We start from the raw sequence: 27090 nt of genomic DNA, 5'->3' as shown, positions 1-27090 counted from the left end.
TGCACAGAGCAGGTACGTATAACAAGTTTATTTATAAAAAAAAAAAAATATATATGAATGTGCACAACCACATTAAGGCTGGGTTCCCATAGGGGCACGCAGGAGTCCAGTGCGTCCTCGTTCACTGCTTCAAGTCCGATTTCCTGAAACGGACCAAAAGACGCGCAGGACTCCTGTGCAGATGGCACTGGAGCCTCAGCAGAAATGTGTGAGCCGACTCCATACAGAGCCAGTCACAATCTCCTGCTGTGCGAATTGGATGCGGTGAAAAACTCACATCCAATTCGCACTACTGTGAACCCAGCCTTAAGGATAAGTTCACCTTTATGAATTTTTTTTTATAAAATGCACAGATTTTTTGCAGGAAAAAAAAAAAGTCCATTTATTTATTTTTCAGGCGCCTGCAGAGCATTGCACTCACGATCAGTGGATTGCAGGTGCAACGTCAAGCTCCTGCAGACACTGCCTACAGTTCTGTGCCCGTACCTCTATATGGACTGTCAGTTTCAGAGCTGTAGAAGTGTGAGTGGATTACGAGCATGCTAATCAGCAACTGGAATTCCACTGAAACTACAAGTCCGTCTGCTGGTATGCCAGATGGGACTTGTAGCCTATTTGTTCACAGATCCCCATAAATGAATGATGTGGCTGAGCGAGCGAAGTCCCACACAGCTGTGCCAATTTCAAAAGTGACAGTGGCCATGGGGCAGAGGAACCCCTGCTCGCTGTCACAGGATGGGGGGGGATCTAAGCCCCCGTTCACACCGGTGCGACTTGTCATGCGATTTGCCAGTTTGAATCCGTACGACTCCAACTTTGTGGCGCAACACCAATTTGAAAAAAAAAATAGGTTCCTGCACTATTTTTTGCGATTTCAGGTGCGACTTGCATAGACATCGGTGCGTGAAGTGGTACAGATGTCAGCCAAGTAGCACTGACCTGCTACTTTGAAATTCTGCAACTTTAAGTGAAGTAGCATGATTTCAATGTAGCATCTGAACCAGGGCTTAGCTTGGACATGTTATATCCTAAATATGGGTGTAACCAAGGCTTTTTTTCTTAAACAATAGGTGCTGGAACTTAAAGGGGTTGTAAAGGTAAAAAAAAAAAAAAAAAATCCCTAAATAGCTTCCTTTACCTTAGTGCAGTCCTCCTTCACTTACCTCATCCTTCCATTTTTCTTTTAAATGTCCTTATTTCTTCTGAGAAATCCTCACTTCCTGTTCTTCTGTCTGTAACTCCACACAGTAATGCAAGGTTTTCTCCCTGGTGTGGAGTGTTGTGCTCGCCCCCGCCCTTAGACTACAGGAGAGTCAGGACAGCCACTAACACACAGCTCCTTTCTCTATCTGCAACGTAGAGAGCGTCCTGACTCTCCTGTAGTCCAAGGGAGGGGGCAAGCATGACACTCCACACCAGGGAGAAATCCTCGCATTACTGTGTGGAGTTACAGACAGAAGAACAGGAAGTGAGGATTTCTCAGAAGAAATAAGGACATTTAAAAGCAAAATCGAAGGATGAGGTAAGTGAAGGAGGAAATTAGTTTTTTACCTTTACAACCCCTTTAACCACGGCCCCACAAAACCCTTCCCCTACACACACCCTTCAAATCACATCAAATAGTGGGTGTGGTCAGTCAAATTTCACGAAAAAAGGAAGGGGGTCTTAAAGGGGCATTAAATTCCAGGATTGCATTCCATACAGAGTGCAGAGCTGTGACTTGTAAACACAGAAACCAGACTTCTGTATTTACAGGTGATTGTGGTGAGCAGGCACCAAAGGGTCTGAGCCAGAGGTGGTGGAACTCATGCAGGTGAATCTATCCCTGCATGGGTACTCGACCTGTGGCCCTCCTTGCAATGCCTTGTGGGATTTGTAGTTTCACAACAGCTGGAGGCCACAAGTTGAGCACCAATGCTAATGCAACAAAGACCGCTCACTGCTGCTCTCTACCCTTGTGCAGGGTGACTGGTCTTGCTCCACCCCCTCCTGTAGTTTTCTGCAGATAGCCTGTAGTAGGTGGAGCCTGCCAGGCCCCTCCCACAGCTCTGCTCTCTGTACAGCACAGCGATGATGTCCCCACTACTTTTACAAGGTAACAACTGGATCTGCAGACTCACTTAGTGACTGAAACCTTTGTGGCTATTGAGGACTCTATTTAAATGTACGTTTTCGTGCCCAGAGCTCAGCCTTAAATTCAGTTTTACAACGGAAAACACTGGGCAATGCAGCACAGAAAGTTTGACGTCGGCCTCAGAGCCGGCCAACATAAATGTTTCCGTAAGTCAGATGAGTTTTGGCAGCCGCCTTCCCCCCCTGATCTGCGGCAGGGTATACACCTCAGCCACCAATCCTGCGAGCCCCCCCCCCCTTGGTGAGCACCCCGGGACCAGCAGCTGCCACATCTCATCTTACAGGAGGAGAAAGCGAATCCTTTCTGTGGTTTTCACACACGGGGGGTCGAAGATTTAACCCCTTCGTTGCAGCATCACTGTGCCACACGCTGCGGGTCAAGTCAGTACAACAGAAGGGAGGGTGGGGATAAGGGGGGATAAACCGGCTCAGCTGTGCGTCTTTTTCCACTCATTTCATCAGCACCTCTCATTGGAACACTTGATTATCACTTGTTAATCATACTGCTAATACAGCACCAGCAATTCCCCCCAGGGGGGGGGTGCTTCTGAACACTGCACAGGCTATGTGTTGCAGGTACCCACTGCATCAAAGGGGGATGCTGGCTACAGCGCCTGGAGAACACAACAAAAGAATTCCATTAGGAATGACGGCTTCCCAGTGTACCATCCAGTGCCAATCAATAGAGGGTAGATGGGGGGGGTCATTTATCACTGGGTGTCCCAGCCTGGCTCTGCCAGTCTTATGCAATCAGCTGGACACTGTGCCATAGGAGCAGCATGCATGTTCAGCACAATGATGTTTCTTCTATGTGCTGTAGCTCTGGCTCCAGTGCATGCTTCTGTCCTGGAGATTCCTGTCCTGGAGATTCATTCCTGCCCTGGAGATTCCAAGGATCCATAGAACTTTGCAATGCAGCAAGCCAGGCTGATGCCAATGTGTGCCCCATGTATGTTGTCACTGTACCCTCTAAAAAGTTCACTCAGACCATGCACAGTCCACAGTCAGGACTGTCACATCTTCTTTGGAACAAAGCCCAGCTGTGGCTACACACAGGAAGATAGGTGACTGTTTTATCCATTTGATGAGCAGCAGCCCAGCCCAATGTCACAGAACCCCCCCCCCCCATGACATGAATCAGCCCCCTCCCCCACCCACACAGAGAAAAGTTCACTCACCCCAGTGTCTGCAGTCCTCAGAGCTCAATGCATGTCCTAGCAGAAGTGTCCTGGTCTCCTAATACAAGAGGTGACAGTCCCCCTCCTCCTCCTTCCTCTCCTATCACTGCTGCTGCTCACACTCTCCTGCCAGGGCTCCGCTGCAGCTCAGCCCAGACTATGGTTACCGGGGAAACCCACACACCCGCCCCCTCCCACTCTACAATGCCGCCGTGCGTATGACTGACAGCGACCAACAGCCAATCAGCGTGTCCCGGGGCGCTGTGGGCTGCTCCTGCAGTAGCTGTAGCCTGGTGAAGTGACAGGTTAGGGCTCAGAGGAGCGGTCATTGACTTCTGTGATGTCATCTGTTATGGTGCATGCCTTCCCTGCCTCTACACTACATATCTACCTGAATGCATGGTGACAGTGGGCAGCCTATGGAGAGATTGCTCACATTGTACAAAGCTGAGCATTTCTAGGATCTATCCATTCATAGAAATGAGCTGCACACAGCCAGGGTTATATGTGCCTTAATACTCAGTGCTAAGCCATGACAGCTGGGGGGAAATTGATTTTTCTTCTTAGATGGTGTAGGCAGCCATGCAGGACCACTGGGCTAGTAATGGGGGATGGGGATGGAAAAGGCTAACATGTCTGCTTTGCTACCACCATCTTCTTCTTAGCTGTGTTCACGCTTTAATATTTCACGAGCTAGCACAAAATTGTGCAATTTCGTGCTTGTTTACAAATTGCGTTAAAAACATGAATTGGGCTTGCAATGCAATTTATTGTTACATGGGAACTAGAGTTTAGCTGTCACAAGCTGCGCTTTGATGTAAAAGACGCTTTGTTCCAAAAGAGACATGCAATGTCTCTTCTGCAATAAAATACACTTACCTGCCTGCTCGCTGTCCTGTCCGGCATGCATAGCCATGTGCACAGGGTGTGGCGGTGTGCCTGGGCACACCCTGTTCAGTGCAGATTCCCCCTGCCTGACACCAGTCTCTGCCCTACTTACACTGTCCTCTGCACTACTGGCACCGTCCTCTGCCCTAACAAAGTCCACTGCTCTACTGACATTGTCCACTGCTCTACTGGCACCGTCCTCTGCTCTACTGGCACCGTCCTCTGCCCTACTGACAAAGTCCACTGCTCTACTGACACCATTCTCTGCTCTACTGACAAAGTCCACTGCTCTACTGACACCGTCCTCTGCCCTACTGACAAAGTCCACTGCTCTACTGACATCGTCCTCTGCTCTACTGACACTGTCCTCTGCTCTACTGGCACCGTCCTCTGCCCTACTGACAACGTCCTCTGCCCTACTGACACTGTCCTCTGCTCTACTGGCACCGTCCTCTGCCCTACTGACACTGTCCTCTGCTCTACTGACACTGTCCTCTGCCCTATTGGCAACGTCCTCTGCCCTACTGACGAAGTCCACTGCTCTACTGACACCGTCCTCTGCTCTACTGACGAAGTCCACTGCTCTACTGACACCGTCCTCTGCTCTACTGACAAAGTCCACTGCTCTACTGGCACCATCCTCTGCCCTACTGACAAAGTCCACTGCTCTACTGACACCATCCTCTGTTCTACTGACAAAGTCCACTGCTCTACTGGCATCGTCCACTGCCCTACTGGCACCATCCTCCGATCTACTGGCACCGTCCTCTGCCCTACCAACAAAGTTCACTGCTCTACTGACACCGTCCTCTGAAATGCGTGCAATGATTGTAGCTTCATAGTAAAATTCATAATATGGTAAACCTGTCCCCCCCTGGAGCTTCGGTAAAGTGAGTAATTTGTTTTTCACCCTAGAAAGACCACAATTTCAGATGAAGCGAATAGATAGAGACCTCAAGGAAATTAAAAAAGATTTTGGGACCAAAATAGGTATAGTTTAAAATAGATATAAAAATTTGGGGAGGGTGTCCATCTTGAGAGTATTGATGCGTCCAAACCAGGGTAAAAAGAAGTCCCCCCGCCCCCATGAGTCCAAATCCTTCCTAATACGAGAGAGAACAGGAACATAGTTCAGCGCATAAACGTTCAGACAAGTTGGAGGGGGTTGTAACTCCCAAATAAGAAGTGCCCTCAATCAGGAAGCGGGTCTTGCGACCCCATTGGCCAGAAGTCCCAAGACCCCATTAGCTGGGAGTCCAAAGACTCGATTGGCCAGCAGGAGAAGCAACAGCGTGGACACGGAGGAGATGGAGGGGGAAGCCACCACTGCAGCCATGACCTGCATGGGGTAAGTGCAGGGCTGATGGGGGGCCTGGCAGCCCAGAGGGCGAACAAGCAAATAGGCGACCGGGTGGGTGGGTATGATGTGTGGTGGCAGGCTCGAGCGACATTAGTGTGGGATGGTGGGCTGGCTGGTTGGAGCGAGGGGGGGTGCCTGTGGTCAGGTCTGTCTGCCGCCCCCCTAACCAATGGCACACCACCCGCCACTGGTTAGCGCAGAGTAAGAACATCGTAGTTGCTGGCAAAGACACGTTAAGGGCTTCTGTTTTGGAAATATAACGTTTAAAGTTACCAAAAGACCAGAATCTCTGTAATTCATGAAAAAGTGAAGGAAGGGATGTATGGGAATGTTGGACATAGACCAAGGCCCGGATTCTCAGAGGACTTACGATGGCGTAGCGCCATGCACGCCGTCGTAAGTCCGAATCCGACCCGTCGTATCTATGCACCTGATTCTTAGAATCAGTTACGCATAGATATCCATTAGATCTGACAGGCGTAAGTCTCTTACGCCGTCGGATCTTAACTGCATTTTTTTTTTTTACCGCTAGGTGGCGCTTCCGTCGAATTCCACGTTGCATATGCAAATTAGCTAGATACGCGAATTCCCGAACGTACGCGCGGCCGACGCAGTAAAGTTACGACGTTTACGTTAGGCTTTTCTCGGCGTATAGTTGCCCCTGCTATATGAGGCATAAGTGTGGTGTACCAATGTTAAGTATGGCCGTCGTTCCCGCGTCGAAATTCGAAAAAGTTATGTTGTTTGCGTAAGTCGTTCGTGAATGGGGCTGGACGTCATTTACGTTCACGTCGAAACCAATGACGTCCTTGCGGCGTACTTTGGAGCAATGCACACTGGGAAACTCCACGGCCGGCGCATGCGCCGTTCTGCAAAAACGTTGATCACGTCGGGTCACAGTACATTTACAAAAAACACGCCCCCCTGATCCAAATTTGAATTAGAGGGGCTTACGCCGGCCGATTTACGCTACGCCGCCGCAACTTACGGAGCAAGTGCTTTGAGAATACAGCACTTGTCCGTCTAAGTTGCGGCGGCGTAACGTAAATCGGATACGTTAGGCCACCGCAGAGATACGCCGCTGGACGTGAATCTGGGCCCAAGAGATCATCCGTGTTAAGAGATACTTTATGATGGGAGGAAGGTGTCTGGATGCCATGGATGGAGTTGTTCTGACCAATGGCACACGTAAGGTGTTCTGTAATGTTAACAAATAGAAGAAGAGTAAGCGGACACCCCGGACATGTGCCATTAGACATATCAAATGACTCTGAGGAAGTACTATTCACCAGAACAGGAGCGGAAGGCTGAGAGTAGAGGGACATAATCTTAGCGAAAAAAGGGGCACCCAACCCTTATTGCTCTAAAGAAAGGCACAGGAATTGCCAATTAACCCTATCCACCATCTTTTCGGCATTGAAAGATGAAAAACATGCTTTCAGATTATGCTGCTAAATGTAGGAGATAAGATGGATCATCTTGGTCATATTGTCCCTTGCCTCATGGCCTGGGACAAAGTCGACTTGATCCTGAAATGATATTTAATCAAAAATTAAAGTGTTACTAAACCCAGGACCCTGCATTCACTATATCCGATCTTTCTCAATGTACAGAACATGGAAATGCAATTATTTTAGTAAATATAAACTGCTAAATACCGTATATACTCGAGTATAAGCCGACCCAAGTATAAGCCGAGGCACCTAATTTTACCACAAAAAAATGGGAAAACGTATTAACTCGAGTATTAATAGGGTGAGAGTGAGAATGCAGCAGCTACTGTAAGCGGAAAAGAGGGTTAACAATTCCCATTTGTATGCCTCACTGTGCCCATTTGCACGCCTCACTGTGCCCAACCTCACTGTGCCCATTGCATCCTCACTGTGCCCATCCTCACTGTGCCCATTACAAACTTACTGTGCCCATTGTAACCTCACTGTGCCCATTACAACCTTACTGTGCCCATTGTAATCTCACTGTGCCCATTACCTTACTGTGCCCATTACCTCACTATGCCCATTGCAACCTCACTGTGCCCATTGCAACCTCACTGTGCCCATCCTCACGGTTCCCATTACAACCTCACTGTGCCAATTACCTCACTGTGTCCATTACAACCTCACTGTGCACATTGCAGCATACCTGAAATTCTTACCAGGCTGCGTCCATTTTTTAAAACTTGCTGCTTTCTCTTGGTCCCGTCCCGTTCCGTACTCAGGCTTTCACACTGGGACTGTAGTGGAAGCGTTTTTCAGTTGCTTTGCAGGCGCTATTTTTAGCCCAAAAGCGCCTAAAAAACGCCACAGTGTAAAAAGGGGTCCTACACTCACCCCCTCTCTTTTACACTCACTCTATTTTCTTACACTCACCCCCCTCTCTTTCTCACCCTCTCATGATATACAATAATGGATGTAGGGGCCTTTTGGTGGGCATGATTTTTCGGGGGGGGTGGGGGCAGCATTTTATTAAATTAAAGTGGGCCGGTCTGGATGAAGTCCAGGGCCAAATTTTTGTCCCAGTCCAGCCCTGCGGAACACTGAACACAGTGGGGCTGATTTACTATTAACAGTGCGCTGCGCTGGTTCATGGCTTAATTAGTGTGCCGGATGAATCCTTAATTAGGCGCATGAACCGGCGTAGCAGCAGGCGCAATGCAATTAATATGTAAAGCCGCCGCCGAACTCCCTTTAGAAGTCTATGGGAAATATCAAAAGTGTTAATTTTAAAGGTTAAAATGCTAGTTTTTGTCCTAAAATGTGTTTGGGGACCTGAGTCCTGCCCCAGGGGACATGTATCAATGCTTTTTTTTTTTTTTTTTTTTTTTTAAAGGCCGTTTTTTCGAGAGCAGTGATTTTAATAATGCTTAAAGTGCAACAATAAAAGTGAAATATTCCTTTAAATTTCATACCTGGGGGTGTGTAAAGTAAGCATGTGAAAAAGCGCATGTTTCCCGTACTTAGAACTGTCTCTGCTCAAAATGACATTCTGAAGGGAAAAAAAGTCATTTAAAAATCACTCGCGGCAATAATGAACTGTCGGCTCCCGGCAATTCTGAGAGGATTATTCATAATTTTTTTTTTTTTAAAGCGTGGGGTCCCCCCAAATTCAATTACCAGGCCCTTCAGGTCTGGTATGGATATTAAGTTCCCCCAAAAATCCACACCAGACCCTTATCCGAGCACATTAACCTGGCCGGCCACAGAAAAGAGGGGGGGGGGGCAGAGTACCCCCCCTCTCCTGAACCGTACCAGGCCACATGCCCTCAACATGGGGAGGATGTCCCCATGTTGATGGGGACAAGGGCCTCATCCCCACAACCCTTGCCCGGTGGTTGTGGGGGTCTGCGGGCAGGGGGCTTATCGAAATCTGGAAGATCCCTTTATCAAAGGGGACCCCCAGATACCGCCCCCCCCGTGTGAAATGTCAAAAATGTAAAAAATGACAATAGCCGGTTTTTGACAATTCCTTTATTAATATCTTTATTAATATCTTCTTTCCACGCTTCTTCTTCTTCTTCCATCTTCTTCTTTTCTGCTTTCATTCGGGTTTCTTCCTCCATCTTCTTCTTCCTCTGCTTCTTTCTTGGGTCTTTTCGTCCGCATCTTGACTGGCATCTTCTTCCATCTTCTTCTCCTTCCGTTGGCCTTCTCATCCGCATCTTGCTTCTTCTTCCTCGGACGCTGCGCTTGAAATTGAAGTCCCCGCCGTGTGACGCTCCTGTGACCCCGCCCCCCTCTGACGCCACGGGTAAAGTCATAAGAAAGTCCCCATGTGGGACATGTGCGTCAGAGGGGGCGGGGTCACATGAGCGTCACACGGCGGGAACTTCAATCCAGACCTGAATACCAGACCTGAAGGGCCTGGTATGGATATTTGGGGGGAGCCCCACGTAATTTTTTTTTTTACGGCGGGGTTCTCCTTAATATCTATACCAGACCTGAAGGGCCTGGTAATTGAATTTGGGGGGACCCCCACGTTTTTATTTTTTTATTTTTAATGAGCAATGACTGTATTCTCTATAGCCATGATTACTTCACTTCAGAAATGACATATTGTACAGGAACAGTTCTAAGCACGGGAAGCATGCACTACTTCACAGGCATGTTATACCCCCCTCCCCCTGTATGAAATGTAAAGGAATATTTCACTTCTATTGTTTCACTTTAACCACTTCCATATCGCGCCTATTCTGGCACTTCTCTCCTTCATGTAAAAATTATATTTTGATCCTGGAAAATTACTCAGGACCCCCAAACATTATATATATTTTTTTAGCAGACACCCTAGGGAATAAAGTGGCGGTCATAATATTTTTTTTATTTCCAACGGTATTTGCGCAATAATTTTTCAAACGCCTTTTTTTTGCCAAAAAAAAAAGGTTTCATGAATTAAAAAATAACAAAGCAGTAAAGTTAGCCCAATTTTTAGGGATAATGTGAAAGATGATGTTACACCGAGTAAATAGATACCTAACTTGTCACGCTTTAATATTGCACACACTCATGGAATGGCGCCAAACTTCGAGACTTAAAAATCTCCATAGGCGACGCTTGAATTATTTTTTTAGGTTACCAGTTCAGAGTTACAGTGGAGGTCTAGTGCTAAAATTATTGCTCTCGCTCTAACGCACGCGCCAATACCTCACATGTGTGGTTTGAACAGTGCTTACATATGTGGGCGGGACTTACATGCGCGTTCGCTTCTGAGTGTGAGCTACTAGGGACAGGGGCGTTTTAATTTTTTTTGGTTTGTTTGTTCTTTTTTTTTTTTTACGTAATATTTTTTTTTGGATCACTTTTATTGATTGATTGATTGATTGATTTTTGAGCTTAATTAGGCGCCAAATGCCCACTGTGAAGTGAGCGTCTAAGCGCCGCTGGTGAGATGTAACTTTGAATCAATCCGTGGTGAAGAAGAGAGAGAAAAGAGAAGAGAGGGCGGTGAAAGGAAAGGGTATCCAGCCCTTAGTGAATGTATCTCAGTATCTCTATATCTCTATATCTCTCTCGCTCTGAATGTGTGTCTCTCTCTCTCCCCCCGCTCCGTCTATGGTAATACGTCACTTCCGTGACAAATTGTGATGGGTTCACTGAAAGGTAGTGTTGTAAATCCTGTGGAACGCATCGAACTTGCGGTTGGAACGCATTGCGCATGCGCAGTTGTCCGCCATGTGACTTCCGCAGCATTCTACAATAGGCAGCAGAATGTGACAATACAGGGGCAATGGATTCCCTTAATTTGCATAGTTTTTCTCTCACTTCCTGTTTGACTATGGGGCAGGAAGTGAAGGCAAATCTTCCCAATTGGACAGGGATGGTACAAAATAAACTGACAGGGGCTATAACCCTCCCTCCCCCACTCTATCCAAAATGAAAGAAAAAAAAGTGTTGATTATAGTTTTAGTTTAAGCACAAATTTCTGATAATTTTATTGAGGACTAAGAAAATATAACCATGCCAATAGGCCAGGATACAGCATTGCTAATATGTATGAATGTGTGTTAGGGACCCCCACAAACACCACCCAATGTTAAATAAAATGTTTTCTTAATTTGCCAATAAGTATCTGCTCATTTTTTGGGGATGTCTGCACCCCTGATAGGGTGAAGACACCTCACAAATGTTGTCACTTTCTACTTCAAATTCATTCACTTCCTGTCACATAGCCAAACAGGAAGTGAGGGTAAAACCTCACTAATATCTTTTCTTGGGGACACACAGATCAATCTAAATAGTTTCCCATTATGTAAATTCCACTCTAGCATTTTGCTGTGTGCCCCCCCCCCCCCAACAGGCCATGTTTGCAGGTTTTTCTTCATCTTGCACATGTGCTTTAAAAGACAGTCTGGACAGCAATTCTTGATAATATAAATCCACAAAACATGTCCTGTCGGGGGTACTTGAGGACTGAGGCTGAGGCCCACTGCAGTAAAAAGGAAACAATACTTACCGCGCTGTAGTTTTCCTTTCCTGGTGATTTAAACATGGCAGCAAACATTTCATGCATACACACCAGGAAAGGAGCTTCCAGACAAATCACAACTGATTGGTTAGGCCAAACCTATTTCAGCTGCAGCTGTCAAAATCTGTAGCATGAAAAAGTAACAACAAACAAACTTCAACATTTGAAAGCAATTTTATTGGTCAACAAAACAAGGAAAGCAAAAAAATAAAAATAAAAAAACAAACAAAAATAAATATAAAAAATAAAAATAAACATAGGTTCATTTGAGACAGTAAACAGCATATGGCTTATGCTTTGGAAATAACATGATAGACCCACAGACACAGGATTGAAACATTAGTCACAACATCTTGAGAAATATTTAGCAAAATAATGCAGCACAAAGACATCAAAGTGAACACCGTTAAAAAAACATACATTGCCAAAGAAAACCTTGATCAAAAACATATCTGTTTAGCAAGGACATTCATTCTTGCCTTCTTGCCTTCTTGCCTTCTTGCCTTCTTGCCTTCTTGCCTTCTTGCCTGCCTGCCTGCCTGCCTGCCTGCCTGCCTGCCTGCCTGCCTGCCTGCCTGCCTGCCTGCCTGCCTGCCACACACACTGCCCTCTTCTCAGGGCAGCTAACCACTGAGCTAGACACGCTTTATATAACATAGGCTTGTGTGTGCTATTAACGCAATTGAAAACACATGGACAAAGTTCAGTCTCTACTTTGGGTGAACTTGTAAGTGGTTACACCTGTTAAGGATGTCCTTAAATTACTAACCCAAAAAATACGCTCTATGAGCATGCTCAGAGTTATCCAAGTGATGTTCACACACAAAAAGCAACATCAAAAATTCTAAGTCCCTGGGCATGCTCAGTTCACCAGAAATGCAGAGGCAGAAACATAAACAAAGCTGCAATCGCGGCTGAAAGCATGAGATCTCTGGGTTTTTTTTCCGATCGCATGCTTTCCAGCCTGAAGAACAGATGTGAGGTCTTATTGAATTATTACGTAAAAAAAAACTAATAATAATTAAAACGCCCCTGTCCCTAGTAGCTCGCACTCAGAAGCAAACACGCATGTAAGTCCCGTCCACATATGTAAACGTTGTTCAAACCACACATGTGAGGTATTGACGCGTGCGTTAGAGCGAGAGCAATACTTCTAGCACTAGACCTCCTCTGTAACTCTAAACTGGTAACCTGTAAAAAAAAAGAAGCGTTGCCTATGGAGATTTTAAAGTCCTGAAGTTTTTCCATGAGTGTGTGCAATATTAAAGCGCGACAAGTTAGGTATCTATTTACTCTGTGTAACATCATCTTTCACATTATCACCAAAAAATTTACTAACTTTACTGTTTTGTTATTTTTTAACCACTTGAGCCCAGACCATATTGCTGGTCAATGACCGGGCCAGTTTTTGCGATTCGGCACTGCGTCGTTTTAACTGACAATTGCGCCGTCATGCGAAGTGGCTCCCAAACAAAATTGGCGTTCTTTTTTTCCCACAAATAGAGTTTCCTTTTGGTGGTATTTGATCATCTCTGCGGTTTTTATTTTTTGCGCTAAAAACAAAAATAGAGCGACTTTTTAAAAAAAAATGAATATTTTTTACTTTTTGCTATAATAAATATCCCCAAAAAGATATTAAAAAAATCTTTTTTTTTTCTCAGTTTAGGCCGATACTTATTCTTCTACATATTTTTGGTTCAAAAAAATCGCAATAAGAGTTTATTAATTGGTTTGCGCAAAAGTTATAGCGTTTACAAAATAGGGGTTAGTTTTATGGCATTTTTATTAATATTTTTTTTTTACTAGTAATGGCGGCGATCAGTGATTTTTATCGGTACTGCGACATTATGGCGGACACATCGGACACAAACATTTTTGGGACCATTGGCATTTTTATAGCGACCAATGCTAATAAAATGCATTGCTTACTATAAAAATGCCACTGGCAGGAAAGGGGTAAACACTAGGGGCGAGGGAGGGGTTAATTATGTTCCCTGGGTGTGTTCTAATTGAAGGGGGGTGGGACTGACTAGGGGAATTGACAGATCGCTGTTCATACATTGTATGAACAGACGATCAGGCTTTTCACCCCCTGACAGGACCGGGAGCTGTGTGTTTACACACACAACTCCTGGTTCTCACTCTGTGATGAGCGATCGAGGGTGCACCTCAATAATCGCACCCGCCGGGCACCCGCGTCAGGACCAGGGGCGAGCGGGGGACGCTGACCATGAAGGGGAACTCCACACCAAATTTAAAAAAAAAACGGCATGGGTTCCCCTCTGGGGGCACATTAGGCCCTTATGCTTGGTCTGGAACATAAGGGGGAAAATCTACGCTGAAAAAAAAGCGCCGGGTTCCCCCAAGATCCAGACCAAACCCTTATCCAAGCACGCAGTCTGGCCGGACAGGAATGGGGGTGGGGACGAGCGAGCGCCCCCCTCCTGAGCCGTACCAGACCACATGCCCTCAACATGGGGGAGTGTGTGCTTTGGGGCAGGGGGGCACTGCGCCCCCCACCCCAAAAGACTCTTGTCCCCATGTCGATAGGGACAAGGGCCTCTTCCCGACAACCCTGGCCGTTGGTTGTCGGGGTATGCAGGCGGGGGGCTTATCAGAATCTGGGAGCCCCCTTTAATAAGGTGGCCCCCAGATTCCAGCCCCCCACCCTATGTGAATGAGTATGGGGTACATCGTACCCCTACCCATTTACCTGGGGGAAAAATGTAATGTTAAAAAACACACCACACAGATTTTTTAAATAATTTATTAGTCAGCTGGGGGGGTCTTCTGCTGGGGCCCCCCACCCCCTTTAAAGCTCTTTTACATTCGAGGGAGGGGGCCCCGGGCTTTGCCGTTTTCTGTCGGGGGGTGGGCCACCCCCCCCGGGTTCTCCGCTATCTTCCGCCGGGCCCCCCACCCCCTTTAAGCTTTTTTTGATTCAGGGGGGGGATCCAGGCTTTGTTGATTTCTGCCGGGGGTGGGCCACCCCCAGGCTTCTCTGCTGCCTTCTGCCGGGGCCCAGGGCTTAGTGGTTTTCTGCCGGGGCCCAAGTTTGGGCTTTCACGTGTGCCGCCTCAAGTCGCGCAAATGCAGCTACGCCGCTTGGAATTTACCAAGATTTTGCCGGCGTAGTGAGATGGCATGCGTGAAACTCTGAAAATTGCCGCGCACGCATGCACAGTACACAAATAAACCTCCCGGAGGTTTATTCGTACTTGCGGTGTACGGCGCTCGTTTTCACAAAAATCACTTTCACTTTCAATTCGACCCGGGAAACTTAAACAAACACATGTCACTACACTTCCCCACATCCCCCCCTAATAAACTCCCACCCAAACCCCTTCTAATTACATTTCTAAATGCCGTGCGCCAGCCTATAGAGGCGCACCATGCGCCCTCTCCTGGGCGCACTAGGCATTATAGTAAATAAAGAAATACGCTGCTCTGCCAGCGTATTTCTTTAGTACATGTCATAAAGGCTTTTACTCCTTGGTAAATCAGCCCCAGTGTCTGCTGGGAAACTGAGTCCAAGGATGAAAGAACGTCCGTGACACTGAACACAGTGTCAAATGCCCTGTCACAGAACGGGACGGGTCCAGGAGGAAGCCGCGAGTTTTAAAAAATGAACGCCCAAGGTACATTGACTGGAGTATAAGACGAGAGGGGTATTTTCAGCCATTAAAAAAGGGCTGAAAAACTTGGCTTATACTCGAGTATATACACGGTACCTTTTCTCATCAGCAGTATATAGCAGGTCTTAATCTGTGTTTGGCCAAGCACTGTTTAAAGCTTGTAGGAGGAGTTTTCATTCTCCTCTGACTGCCCTATGAGACTGCATGACCCCTGACCCTCTTTCTGGACAGTGCGGATTGGCCATGTGTTGATCATATGCACCCTCCCAAAAAAAAAAAAAAACTTTCTAGCAATACACACCAAATTGAGCATGTACAGAGTACCCCCAATGCTCTGTTCTATCAGGAGATGGATTGGGGAAGAAGGGGATAATCAGAGAAGGCAGGATCAAACACCTTTTACACAATGCGGCAGATTAACCCCTTAGGTTCCACAGTGAGTATAACAAGCAATGCCCTACTGCATATACAGACTGGCCCAGATTCACATACCTTGGCGCATAGTTATGCCGGCGTAGCGTATCGAATATACGCTATGCCGACGGAGCGCAGAGCGGCGAGCACAGTATTCACAAAGCACTTGCTCCCTAATCTACGCTGGGTTCCCTCGGCGTAACTCGTCGTAAGTGGCAGTGGGCGTGAGCCATGCTAATGAGGCATGACCCCATGTAAATGCTGGGCCGAGCGCCATCAAGATACGAATAACGAACGGCGCATGCGCCGTCCCATGGACGCTTCCCAGTGCGCATGCTCAGAATCGCGTCAAAATAACTGCCTAAGTTACGTCGAATCACTGCCTACGACTTGAACGTAACCTACGACTAGCCCTATTCACATACTACGTAAACGATGTAAAAAACAACGGCTGTGTTCCCTGGTGCATCCATTTGCATTGATGCTGCTGACTTACACCTGCTTTATGAGGCTTAACTTTACGCCGGACGTACGGCTTACGTAAACCGCGTATATTAATGCGCAGGGCGCAAGTACGTTCATGAATCGGCGTATCTCACTCATTTGCATATTCAAATCGTAAATCAATGGGAGCGCCTCTTGCGGCCAGTGTAAATATGCGCCCACGATACGACGGCGTAGGAAACTTACGTCGGTCGGATGAAGCCTATTTTCAGGCGTATCTTGCTTTCAGAGTCAGGCGCATAGATACGACGGAGCATATGTGCACTTACGCGGCGTATCTACTATTGTGGATTTAGTAAAATTTTAAGGCTCGAGCATCAGTCTTTAATACTTGGGTAAGAAGCGTAGGAGTGACAAATTTGAGGTAAAGTTCCTGGGAGTGAATGCCTGCAGAGTATAGATCCAATAAGACTTTCTTTTTAAAAGAACACGGTTTCTGTCACCTCCACAAAGAACGCTTTCAATAAAAGATCTTGGGACTAAAAAAAAATGAACAGCCACAGGCTTGTCACGATTAGTTGGCTTCTGCAGACAATAACACTCAAGGTCCACCTGAATGTCACTCCTGTGCTTATGAAATCTGCATGTAAAGGAACCAATTATTCTACTGATATCATCTATGGAACAAGGACATTTAAATAAATGTAACAGGAATACATTCTGTATTCCTTTATATGATTTATGAGCCACCACAAAATTGTAACTGTTCCATGTCTGATGTCTGCAAGATACCATGCACTGCTCCTTTGTCCTTACATATGGTAAATTTGACCTGTATGAGGATTTGTGACTGTGGAACCATATATAAGATAACCACAATTGAAACACTTATAGCAACATTTTCGACAGGAAAGTAGAAATGTCACAAAGTCACAAACAAGTTACAAAGTTTTTATTTCTCCTTCTATGTATATATCTGAGATTTCTTTACCTACCTCAGTACACACACAGGTTCCTTGCTGTCATTAAAGCGGTGGTTCCGCGGGATATCGTTTTTTTTTTTTTTCACTAATCCACAGGGCTTACCTGTACTCCCGCACTAACAGGGTGTCCCACTCCTTAAAGTGAAAGGGTGAAAATTCCACGCCAACCTAAAATAAAAATAAGAAAAAAAAAAAAAAAGGTACTGCTCCGCTTGAAACAATACTGAATTGTGTAGGTTGTCCCACTCCTTATGCCGGCCGAAGCGCTGTAATACAGTAAAGTATATTTTATATTCCTAGGCGATGGACGTTTCCTGTGGGCACTGTGAAGCCGACAGGGTCTTCTTCCGGGATACGGCAAATGCTGGCCTCCCAGCATTCACCGCTCGATCCTGCGCATGTGCAGTGTTGACGGCGAGCGTCGCCGTCAACACTACATGGTTGCCATAACAATGGCTGGCGTTACGAGATGTCGCGCGATTAGAGCACAGCGCGTCTCCGGAGGAGTTACAGAATTCGATTGACAGGACGGGGGAGAATGGACTTACACGCCCATTCCCCGCGGGGGATTTTGATTGACAGGTTGCAAACACCGGCTGCAAAGGGGTAAGGAGGACTCAAAAAAAAAAATCTTTGGTGATTCTCTTTGCAAAGCATTTGCATAGACAGGATGTCTTAAAACAGGGTGAACCACCGCTTTAAAGCGGGGGTTCACCCTATAAAAAAAAATAATTTTTTTTTTCCCTCTAGCATTAAATTCGGCATAGTAGCGCGAGCTACAGTATGCCTGTCTGTATTTTTTTTCCCCTGTACTCACTGTTATATCGTACTTACAAGATTCCGGGGAATGGGCGTTCCTATGGACAGGGAGGGTGATTGACGGCCGGCCGTGGCACGTCACGCTTCTCCGGAAATAGCCGAAATAGGCTTGGCTCTTCACGGCGCCTGCGCATAGCCTGTGCGCAGGCGTCGTGAAGAGCCGAGACCTACTCCGGCTGTCTTCGGGGAGCGTGACGTGCCAGAGCCGGCCGTCAATCACCCTCCCTCTTGCTAGGAACGCCCATTCCCCGCGGCAGACGGAATCGTCTATGTACGATATAACCGTGAGTACGGGGATAAAAAAATTAAGACCGGCATAGTGTAGCTCGCGCTACTATGCCGGATTTTATGCTGAAATGTTGTTCAGCAGGGTGAACCACCGCTTTAGGAAGGAAAGGCTATGCCTGTTGGCGATTGATAGGGATATTTCATATTCCTTATTACCACTTCAATACCGGGCCTATTCTGGCACTCCTCTCTTCACGTAAAAATCATAATTTTTTTGCTAGAAAATTACTCAGAACCCCCAAACATTATATACAGTATGTTTTTTTTTTAGCAAACACCCTAGGGAATAAAATGGCGGCCATTGCAACTTTTTATCTTGCACGGTATTTGCGCAATCATTTTTCAAATGCCTTTTTTGGGGGGAAAAAAGCGGTTTCATGAATTAAAAAATAACAAAACAGTAAAGTTAGCCAATTTTTTTTGTATAATGTTAAAGATGATGTTACGCCAAGTAAATAGATACCTAACACACTTTAAAATTGCGCACACTCATAGAATGGCGCCAAACTTCATTACTTAAAAATCTTCATAGGCGACGCTTTAATTTTTTTTACAGGTTACCAGTTTAGAGTTACAAAGGAGGTCTAGTGCTAGAATTGTTGCACAAGCTCTAATGCCCTCCCGCCACCTATAAGAACGATCAAGCGGTGGAACTGCTGCTATGACCATTCTTATCGTGCACAGAATCGCCGGATGAAAAGAAGGATATCTGAATGATGCCTGTAACGGCAGGAATCAATCAGATATCACCGCACAAAGTCAAGGACGTTATATGATGGTGTGTGGTTGGGAAGTGGTTATGGTTGGCCTCACAAATATCTAAGAAAGCCTCTAATATCCTGGTTACTCTGGTTAACTTGAAAGACTTGAATTTGCCATTTTCCTTAAAAGGTAATTTTGCTCTGAAGGTGGGCTTCGCCATTTCCTACATACAAGACCTATATACCCTAGCTAGAACTTGTAGGGTTTGTCTCACCCAGAACGGCCATGAGGCAAGTGTCTGGTCCTCATTACCTTTGCCATGTTCTGTAACAGCAAACGGGACTCCATGGCGGGAAACAGCATCTTTAGTTAAGTATTCGTGTCATATTTTCTTTATCTTTATCTGTATATGTCATTATTTGGGAGATCTCTCTTTGCACATATCGAACATAACGTCAAAAACATGACAAAACAGTGATTTTACCATTTATGACATGGAATTATATGCCTATATAGGAGACTTTGCCAGAATGCATTTTGTGAGGTTTTGTGAGGTGCCCCATTGGTCATCCTGATAATGGCCCTCTTTAATCATTGATCAATAATCTGTGGGGGATAACAATAAATTTACGTTACGCCGCCGCTATTTTTTGAAGCAAGTGCTTTATTCAGAAAGCACTTGCCTCTAAAGTTGTGCGGCGTATCGTAAATCCCCCGGTGGAATTCAAATTCCGCGGCTAGGGGGCGTGTACTATTTAAATAAAAACTATTTAAATTCAAAACTCGGCGCAGGAACGACGGCCATACTTAACATACTTAACATAGGATACGCCGCACTAAACCCTGCTATAGGGTTAACTTTCCGCCGGAAAAAGCCGAACGCAAACGACGTAAAAAAAAACGCCGGGCGGTCGTTCGTTTCTGAATCAGCGTAAATGCTCATTTGCATATTCGATGCGTAAAAGATATGGAAGCGCCACCTAGCGGCCGGCCTGGAATTGCAGCCTAAGATCCGACGGTGTAAGTCACTTACACCTGTCGGATCTTAGGCATATCTATGCGTAACTTGATTCTATGAATCAGGCGCATAGATACGACAGCCGGACTCAGAGATACGACGGCGTTTCAGGAGATACGCCATCGTATCTTCTTTCTGAATCCGGCCCATTAACTCTTGGAATAGACTTCAAGCAAAGGTAGTGAGTGAGTCAACAGTAAGTGGATGCAAACATGTTTGGGACAAGCATAAATCTATACGTAGACAAAAAAGGTTTAAACGAAAATGAGGCAGACTCAATGGAGGAATTGGTCATTTTTCTGTCGTCACTCTTCTATGTTCCTATTCCTGTCAGTGGGATCAGAATATAGAATAGAAGAGATATTATTATCATGATCCACAGAGATCTCAACTTCAAAAGAAGAAACAATAGAAGACCTAGAAAAGTTGGGGTTTAATCTCAATAGTTTGAAACATTAAGCTAAAAAAATAACAATTTCCTCAAACTGCATCTCGATACCATGCCAAATGCCCAAAATGTTGTCTATGTATCAAAATCATGCTTAAAGTGGAGGTTCACCCTATAAAAAATTTCTAACACTGCATCCAGCCCAGTTGTGCATATAAAAAGACACTGACCTTTTTTTTTTTTTTTTTCGTAGATAGCGTTTAGCCGTGGAATTCACCGCGGCTTCCGGGTAGGGAATCCCGCGGGAGTGGGCGTTCCTATTGACATGCCAATTGATTGACATGCTAAACGACAGGGCACACAGCGCGTCACGACTTCCCGAAGGAAGCTCGGGTCTATTCGGTGCCGGTGCGCAGGCGCCGAATACAGCCGAGCCGACCCGAGCTTCCTTCGGGAAGTCGTGACGCGCTGTGTGCGCCGTCGTTTAGCATGTCAATCAATTGGCATGTCAATAGGAACGCCCACTCCCGCGGGATTCCCTACCGGGAAGCCGCGGTGAATTCCACGGCTGAACGCTATCTACGGAAAAGAAAAAAAAAGGTCAGTGTCATTTTATATGCACAACTGGGCTGGATGCAGTGTTAGAATATTTTTATAGGGTGAACCTCCACTTTAATATTGTCATGATACATGGATGGAGAATAAAAATGTTCTCTCTCCAAAAAAAAAAAAAGGGGGTTTGTAAAGGATGATGCTGCTAAACTGGCTATGACAGTACCACTTACATAGTAGGTGAGGTTGAAAAAAGTCCATCAAGTCCAACCTATGTGTGTGATTATATGTCAGTATTACATTGTATGTCCCTGTATGTTGTGGTCATTCAGGTGCTTATCTAATAGATTTTTGAAACTATCGATGCTCCCCGCTGAGACCACCGCCTGTGGAAGGGAATTCCACATCCTTGCTGCTCTTACAGTAAAGAACCCTCTACGCAGTTTAAGGTTAAACCTCTTTTTTTCTAAACTTAATGAGTGGCCACGTGTCTTATTAAACTTCCACGGAAAAATGTTATCCCTATTGTGGGGTCACCAGTATGGTATGTGTAAATTAAAATCATATCCCCTCTCAAGCGTCTCTTCTCCAGAGAGAAAAAGCACAGTGCTCGTAACTTTTCCTCAGAACTAATATTCTCCAGTCCCTTTATTAGCTTTATTGCCCTTATCTGTGCTCTATTTCCAGTACATCCTTCCTGAGGACTAGTGCCCAGAACTAGACAGCATACTCCAGGTGAGGCCGGACCAGAGTCTTGTAGAGTGGGAGAATAATCGTTTTATCTCTGGAGTTAATCCCCTTTTTAATCCATGCCAATGTTCTGTTTGCTTTGCTAGCAGCAGCTTGGCATTGCATGCCATTGCTGAGCCTGCTATCTACTAGGACCCCGGGTCCTTTTCCATCCTCGATTCCCCCAGAGGTTCTCCCCCCAGTGAGTGCATTCATACTTTTGCCACCCAAATGCATTATTTTACATTTTTCCACATTTAACCTCATTTGCCATGTAGTTGCCCTCCCCATTAATTTGTTCAGATCTTTTTGCAAGGTTTCCACATCTTGCGGAGAAGTTATTGCCCTGCTTGGCTTGGTACTCTCTGCAAATACAGAGATTGAACTGTTTACCCCATCCTCTGCCACTTAGCGGCAAACAATTCTGTCCTCAGGCTTGAAAAAAATATTTATTTAGGACCAACCTTATGTAGCACTTGGAGTTGGGCTTTAATTGACATAAAGTGTTGGCCTTACAGATATGTATTACCTTTCACAGAGAACACTGTATTCTTTCAAAAAAGACCTTCACCTTGCCAAAACAAGAATGGCTAGAGTAATGCTTGTTTGGGCATCATCCAGGGTCAGCATTGACTTCCTGGTCTTAGATTATTGCCCTAAAATTACACATTTTTTATGCCAGCTTTTAAGTTAATGTCTTTGTACTAATTCACATAAAGAAGCCCCATCTCTACTGCCCTGCACCTTGTGAGTTGCCAAAAACTTGAATGTGATATATTCTGAATTATCATTATGGGGTAGACTGAGGAGGAGCTTTCCCTGCCTGCAGCAGACTGATGATGTAATTTTCTCAGATTCCACCTCTAGGGTTGGCATTAGGAAACTCTATTCATGCACAATCACTTGACTAGGGCTCAAGAACTGTGTTTCATTATGAAAGACAAAGTTTTATTTTTGTATTTTATCATCCTCATCCTTATGATTATCCTCCTAAACCTTAACCTGATCTTATTTCCCAATGTAAATGTAACCCTAAAGTTTAATCTAATCCAGTCCCTCAACCGCTGGTTGATTTGAGGATCGGCCTACTAAGTTACCCTGGCAGTGTCTAGGGGTGTAACAGTGAGAATAGCAACAGTGAGTGGAGGTCCAGACATTCAATAAAGATCTTTATCTCCCAAAGAAATCTAACTGCATTGTCAAAGGCGGACATAGGCATCATTGCACTCTCAGACCATGCCCCAGTAGCTGTGACATTGTCCCTAGGATCCAAACAGAAATCTCCGTTCAACTGGAGACTCAATGCATCCTTGTTGACTGACCCAACTGTCCATGACAGCATCCGAGAATCCATTCAAACATACTTCAGACTAAATAAGGACTCTGACACCAACCCGCTTAATAACTGGGAGGCTCACAAAAGTGTTGTAAGAGGAGAGTTAATCAAATGGGGCGCGAGACGGAAAAGGGAGAGAGCAGAGGAGATCACTCGACTCTCAAATACCATTGCCACACTCGAGGCGCTACACAAGAAATCACTCTCGGAAGGGGTAATGGCTGACCTGACCAGACATAGAAAATCCCTCACACAACTATTGAACTTCCAAACTCAAAAATCCCTATTTTTCAAAAGGAATATATTTTATGAAAAAGGTGACAAAGGAGGGAAACAACTCGCTAGGGCCCTTAGAGATGCTACTTTAGCAAACCAAATCTACTCAATTCGAAATAGCTCAGGCACCCTGGAACACTCCTCTGAGAAAATAGCTTCAATTTTCCATGACTTCTACGCAGGCTTATATGACCTTCCTCCACAACACAAACCACATTACATACACTCCTCCAAAGAAGAAATGATTCTTAAATTTCTGACAGATAGCAAACTCCCGTCACTTCCTCCGTAGGAGGTCTCCATCTTAAACAAGCCCATCACAGCTACTGAAGTCCAAACGACAATTAAAGAACTGAAAGCAGGGAAAAGCCCAGGCCCTGACGGTTACACGTCTCAATACTACAAAACATTCTCCCTTATCCTCACTGACCCACTGCTTAAAGCCCTTAACCACTTAGCACAACAACCACATGACTCCAACTCCTTACTTTCAGCCCACATTGCCGTAGTCCCAAAGCCGGATAAAGACCACACAGATTACGCAAATTACAGGCCCATCTCCCTCCTAAATCTGGATATAAAAATCCTGGCAAAAATTCTAGCAAATAGAATCAAACCTCTCCTATCAAAAATCATTGGCCCTGAGCAGGTGGGCTTTATGCCTGGTAGGGAGGCCAGGGACAACATAACCAAGTCACTGAACCTAGTCCATCATGCTAACATCTCAAAAATCGAGGGCCTTCTCCTGTCCACAGACGCGGAGAAGGCCTTCGATAGGATATCATGGGACTACCTTTTTGCAGTGTGTTCCCACATTGGTCTTAGGGGAAACATTACGGGTTGGATTAAGGCCCTCTATCAAAACCCGACTGCACGGATCAAGGTCAATTCCACCTTATCTGATCCTATTAACATCCGCAATGGCACCCGACAGGGCTGCCCCCTGTCCCCTTTACTTTTTATTTTGTCACTAGAGCCACTCATCAGGACCATAAACCTATCCCCAGACATCAGGGGTTTTACGGTTAAAGATAGGGAATTCAAACTAGCGGCCTACGCCGATGACCTTTTATTTTTCATTACCCAACCACACATTTCCATGCCCAATTTATCTAAAATATTTAAAATATTTGGTTTCATATCAAACTTCAAAATCAACCCGACCAAATCTGAAGCGCTCAACCTTACCCTTCCACCTGATAAACTTAAACTACTTAAGGAGAATTTTAAATTCAAATGGGAAAAAGAATCCCTGAAGTACCTAGGAATCAGACTCACCCCTGAACTGAGCTCCCTATTTCAAACTAACTTCGTCCCCTTGCTGAGCTCGATCTCCGGTGACCTCAGGAGATGGAACTCCGGATTTTTCTCCTGGTTCGGTAGGGCCGCCGTCTTAAAGATGGTAGTTCTCCCGAGACTATTATATCTTTTCAACGCCCTCCCAGTCCACATACCGAACTCCTTTTTCTCCAAACTCCAATCGGTTCAAAGGGGATTCCTCTGGTCCCATAAAAAATCCAGAATCTCAATGAAAATTCTCAAACTTCCCAAAAACAGAGGTGGCCTGGGCCTACCAGATTACAAAAAATATCACTATGCCTCCCACATTACAAGGATAATAGATTGGCACTGTAATGGCCCTAATAAGGACTGGGTACAACTGGAATTATCCTACTCCTCACGCTCCCTTCTTTACTACCCTTGGACCCTTCATTCCAAATCCTCTAAAAATTCCACCAACCCACTCATAGCCAACACGTTAAAAATATGGCATAAATTAGCTGGACCCTATAATCTAGCCACAATTCCAGGCCCTCTGACACCGATCACTGGAAACCCAGATTTCCCCCCGGGGCAGAACCAAAAGTCCCTACCACTCCCTAAACCCTCCAAAAAATTCCTGGTCACACATTGTATGTCTGGCAATGTGGTCAAAACCCTGACATCTCTTAAGACCGAATTCGGTGATACAAGCATAAACCCCTGGTTCTACCTACAACTTAAGGATTTACTAGTAAACAGTAAACACAAAACCTCCTTCTTTCAAAACCTGACTCCCATGGAAGACATCTGCCGTAGGAGGTCTCCAGTACTCAAAACCACCTCCCTGGCATATAAATGGCTAGTCGCACATGACTCCGCAGAGGCTAACAAACACAAGGAGAGATGGGAGGGTGACTTAGGCCGACAATTTAACGAACACCAATGGGAAAGAGCTTGCATATTTGCACATAAATGTTCACTAAGTACCAAACACCAGGAAACTTCTTATAAAGTTCTCACGCAATGGTATGTTACCCCTGTGAAAGCCCACAAATGGTCACCAACGATCTCTGACACCTGCTGGCGCTGTAAATCAAACTTAGGCACATTTCTGCATATCTGGTGGGAATGCCCCCAAATCCGCACTTTCTGGGAAGAAGTTTCAACCTGGATCAAGCACATAACTGAAACTACAATCATCTTGGATGCTGCAGCCTGCCTACTCCATATCAATTCTGTATCTATACGAAGGTATAAAAAATCATTAACAAGGCACCTGCTCACAGCGGCAAAGTCATTGATTCCCCTGTTCTGGAAAACAGACAGGGCCCCAGGGGTCAGAGATTGGTTGGACAGGGTAAGCTACATTTACAAAATGGAGGACCTAGTTGCAATGAGAAATGAACATAGCTCAACCTTCATTGAAAATTGGTCGCCTTGGGTTGCATTCACTCTCTCAAAAGAATATGAATCCCTTTCTTCTCACTGATTTACCATTACGTGGGCCTAACACTCAATAACCATATATTTTTACTTTTACGATTTGTATCCCTCACAAAGCTGGCTACTTCCTCATGATGTTGTCTAATGATACTCCTCTCATGCCTTCTGTCTACACCCTCCAGACAAATTGCCGTTCTTCCCTCCTCCGGACCAAACCCCCACCCCCCGCCCCTTCCCTCTCCCTCTCCCTCCCTTAACCTCCTTCCCTTCCCCCCCCCCCTCCCCCACCCCTCCACCATCTCTTTTTCTTTTTCTCTTTCTCTCTTTCTTTTCCTTTCTACCATACCAAATATGTTTATCTAACCTTCCATAACGGATATATGTTCATCTATATATCAATCCCAAATGTATACGAATGTTTATGCTATATAAGTATGTTGTTATATCCTACTCTTTGTACAACCATACTTTCGCTTCAATAAACCTTGATTGTGAAAAAAAAAAAAAAATAAAGAGTTTCAATACTTTATTGCCCAGGCCAAACACGGCCAACATCAACACAATTTGGGGAGATCAAAGTTGATGAAGGAAGAAAGAGAACCATGCGGTATCAGGCCTGGATATAGAACTGAGCAATACACTGCTCTGCATTAAACCAATTTGGTTACACGTTGCCACTCTACTCGGAGTGGGTGAAGTGCCCCCGGACAGACCCCTATAATAGGCCTGGCAGCCGGAGTGTCACTTAGGATGATACTGGGAGGAACAGGTCTCTCACACAGACCTGTCTCTAGGGCCCCTGCCACGGGCCAATTTAAATAGAGGACTTGAGTGAATAAGGAAAGAGAATCCTCTCAGTAGACTTTTCTATGAATGGTCCCCGGATGACAGCAAGCATACCTGTCAGTGGTCCGGACACCAAATCCAAAGCTGGGATTCTGTCAATAGGCCTTGGAACCCAGTGGAACGCTGAGGTCCCTTCTCTCATCAGGATGAGGTTCGCTGCAGAGTTCAGCTCTGGCCAGGTGGGCCATGCCGGCGGGGTCTATGGATGTGCGTACCCTGAAGGTGGGTACCGCACCTGGAACGGGGACCCCTGCGAAAAAGGCCCCTTAACACATGACCTCTGTCCCAGATATACCCTCCCCCAGCATGCCCTGCGAGGGAAAACATCCTCTATTTGGCTGCTGAGAGAAGATCTGCTATGCTAGAACCCCTCTGGTGCCAGCTGCCAGCCAGGGGTGGCATTGCACTCCCTGACCGCAGACTGACCCAGTGGA

General features: G+C 45.7%; 1 protein-coding gene across 1 annotated transcript in view; it reads right to left on the bottom strand.

Moving 5' to 3' along the window:
- Positions 1–3494, bottom strand: part of LNX2 (ligand of numb-protein X 2) — a 195674-nt gene extending 192180 nt beyond the window's left edge. Inside the window, exon 1 of the mRNA XM_040340479.1 lies at positions 3312–3494. The gene's annotated coding sequence lies outside the window, so the exon portion shown is untranslated. The remainder of the gene's footprint in view (positions 1–3311) is intronic.
- Between the last annotated feature and the right edge of the window lie 23596 nt (positions 3495–27090).

The sequence above is a fragment of the Rana temporaria genome, chromosome 2, assembly GCF_905171775.1.
Source record: "Rana temporaria chromosome 2, aRanTem1.1, whole genome shotgun sequence".
Taxonomy (NCBI): domain Eukaryota; kingdom Metazoa; phylum Chordata; class Amphibia; order Anura; family Ranidae; genus Rana; species Rana temporaria.
Note: the sequence above shows the minus strand (reverse complement) of the source record. Positions and strands in the feature narration are given on the sequence as shown.